We start from the raw sequence: 3,487 nt of genomic DNA, 5'->3' as shown, positions 1-3,487 counted from the left end.
TGTTTTATACGCATTATTATGCTATTTTATATCATTTTTGGGACTAACCTATTAACCTAGTGCCCAGTGCCAGTTGCTGCTTTTTTCCTTGTTTTTGTCTTTACAGAAAATTCAACGCCAAACGGAGTCCAAATGGAACGAATTTTTTTATGATTTTTCTTGGACCACAAGACACCCTGGAAGCTTCGGGAGGAGGCCAAAATGTCCACGAGGCGGCGACAAGCTCAGGGTGGCGCGCCCCCCTAAAGGAAATATGCCCTAGAGGCAATAATAAAGTTATTATTTATTTCCTTATTTCATGATAAATGTTTATTATTCATGCTAGAATTGTATTAACCGGAAACTTAGTACATGTGTGAATACATAGACAAATAAAGTGTCACTAGTATGCCTCTACTTGACTAGCTCGTTGAATCAAAGATGGTTAAGTTTCCTAGCCATAGACATGAGTTGTCATTTGATTAACGGGAACACATCATTAGGAGAATGATGTGATTGACTTGACCCATTCCGTTAGCTTAGCACTTGATCGTTTAGTATGTTGCTATTGCTTTCTTCATGACTTATACATATTCCTATGACTATGAGATTATGTAACTCCCGCTTACCGGAGGAACACTTTGTGTGCTACCAAACGTCACAACGTAACTGGGTGATTATAAAGGTTCTCTACAGGTGTCTCTGAAGGTACTTGTTGAGTACGTATTTCGAGATTAGGATTTGTCACTCCGATTGTCGGAGAGGTATCTCTGGGCCCTCTTGGTAATGCACATCACTATAAGCCTTGCAAGCAATGTAGCTAATGAGTTAGTTAAGGGATGATGCATTATGGAACGAGTAAAGAGACTTGTCGGTAACGATATTGAGCTAGGTATTGAGATACCGACGATCGAATCTCGGGCAGTAACATACCGATGACAAAGGGAACAATGTATATTGTTATGTGGTTTGACCGATAAAGATCTTCGCAGAATATGTGGGAGCCAATATGAGCATCCAGGTTCCGCTATTGGTTATTGACCGGAGACGTGTCCCGGTCATGTCTACATAGTTCTCGAACCCGTAGGGTCCGCACGCTTAAAGTTCGGTGACGATTAGTATTATGAGTTTATGTGTTTTGATGTGCTGAAGGTAGTTCGGAGTCTCGGATGAGATCGGGGACATGACGAGGAGTCTCTAAATGGTCGAGACGTAAAGATCGATATATTGGACGACTATATTCGGACTTCGGAAAGGATCCGAGTGATTCGGGTATTTTTCAGAGTACCGGAGAGTTACGGGAATTCGCCAGGGAGTATATGGGCCTTATTGGGCCATACGAGAATAGAGGAGAGAGGCCAAAAGGAAGGAGGCGCGTGCCCCCCCCTCTGGTACGAATTGGACAAGGGGTGCAGCCCCCTTTTCCTTCTCCCTCTCCCCCTCTTTCCTTCTCTCCTACTCCGGAAAGGAAAGGGGAATCCTACTAGGACTTGGGAGTCCTAGTAGGACTCCACACACTTGGTGCGCCCTGCTCTAGGGCCGGCCTCTCCCTCCCTCCTTTATATACGGGGGCAGGGGGCACCTCTAGACACAACAATTGATCTCTTGATCTCTTAGCCGTGTGCGGTGCCCCCTCCACCAGTTTCCGCCTCGGTAATATCGTAGTGGTGCTTAAGCGAAGCCCTGCGTCGGTAGCATCATCAACACCGTCAACACACCGTCGTGCTGACAGAACTCTCCCGCAAAGCTCTGCTGGATCGGAGTTCGTGGGACGTCATCAAGCTGAATGTGTGCTGAACTCGGAGGTGTCGTACGTTCAGTACTTGATCGGTCGGATCGTGAAGACGTACGACTACATCAACCACATTGTGCTAATGCTTCCGCCTTCAGTCTACGAGGGTACGTGGACAACACTCTCCCCTCTCGTTGCTATGCATCACCATGATCTTGCGTGTGCGTAGGAATTTTTTTAAAATTACTACGTTCCTCAACAGTGGCATCCGAGCCAGGTTTTATGCGTAGATGTTATATGCACGAGTAGAACACAAGGGAGTTGTGGGCGATACAAGTCATACTGCTTACCAGCATGTCATACTTTGGTTCAGCGGTATTGTTGGATGAAGCGACCCGGACCGACATTACGCATACGCTTACCGAGACTGGTTTTACCGCCGTGCTTTGCACACAGGTGACTAGCGGGTGTCAGTTTCTCCAACTTTAGTTAAACCAAGTGTGGCTACGCCCGGTCCTTGAGAAGGTTAAAACAGCACTAACTTGACAAACTATCATTGTGGTTTTGATGCGTAGGTAAGAACGGTTCTTCCTCGGCCCGTAGCAGCCACGTAAAAACTTGCAACAACAAAATAGAGGACGTCTAACTTGTTTTTGAATGGCATGTTGTGATGTGATATGGTCAAGGCATGATGTTATATTTTATAGTATAGATGATCATGTTTTGTAACCGAGTTATCGGCAACTGGCAGGAGTCATATGGTTGTCGCTTTATTGTATGCAATGCAATCGCCATGTAATTGCTTTACTTTATCACTAAGCGGTAGCGATAGTCATAGAAGCAATAGTTGGCGAGACGACAACGATGCTACGATGGATATCAAGGTGTCGCGCTGGTGACGATGGTGATTATGACGGTGCTCCGGAGATGGAGATCACAAGCATAAGATGATGATGGCCATATCATATCACTTATATTGATTGCATGTGATGTTTATCTTTTATGCATCTTATCTTGCTTTGATTGACAGTAGCATTATAAGATGATATCTCACTAAATTTCAAGATAAAAGTGTTCTCCCTGAGTATGCACCATTGCCAAAGTTCATCGTGCCCAGACACCACGTGATGATCGGGTGTGATAAGCTCTACGTCCATCTACAATGGGTGCAAGCCAGTTTTGCACACGCAGAATACTCAGGTTAAACTTGACGAGCCTAGCATATGCAGATATGGCCTCGGAACACTGAGACCGAAAGGTCGAGCGTGAATCATATAGTAGATATGATCAACATAGTGATGTTCAACATTGAAAACTACTCCATTTCACGTGATGATCGGTTATGGTTTAGTTGATTTGGATCACATGATCACTTAGATGATTAGAGGGATGTCTATCTAAGTGGGAGTTCTTAAGTAATATGATTAATTGAACTTAAATTTATCATGAACTTAGTCCTGATAGTATTTTGAAAATTATGTTGTAGATCAATAGCTCGCGTTGTTGCTTCCCTATGTTTTTATATGTGTTCCTAGAGAAAAGTAAGTTGAAAGATGATAGTAGCAATGATGCGAACTGGGTCCGTGATCAGAGGTTTATCCTCATTGCTGCACAGAAGAATTATGTCCTTGATGCACCGCTAGGTGACAGACCTATTGCAGGAGCAGATGCAGACGTTGCGAACATTTGGCTAGCTCAATATGATGACTACTTGATAGTTTAGTGCACCATGCTTAACGGCTTAGAATCGGGACTTCAAAGACGTTTTGAACGTCA

Source organism: Triticum aestivum, chromosome 3B (genome assembly GCF_018294505.1).
Source record: "Triticum aestivum cultivar Chinese Spring chromosome 3B, IWGSC CS RefSeq v2.1, whole genome shotgun sequence".
Classification (NCBI taxonomy): domain Eukaryota; kingdom Viridiplantae; phylum Streptophyta; class Magnoliopsida; order Poales; family Poaceae; genus Triticum; species Triticum aestivum.
The sequence above is the reverse complement of the archived record's forward strand: the minus strand, read 5'-3'. Positions refer to the sequence as shown.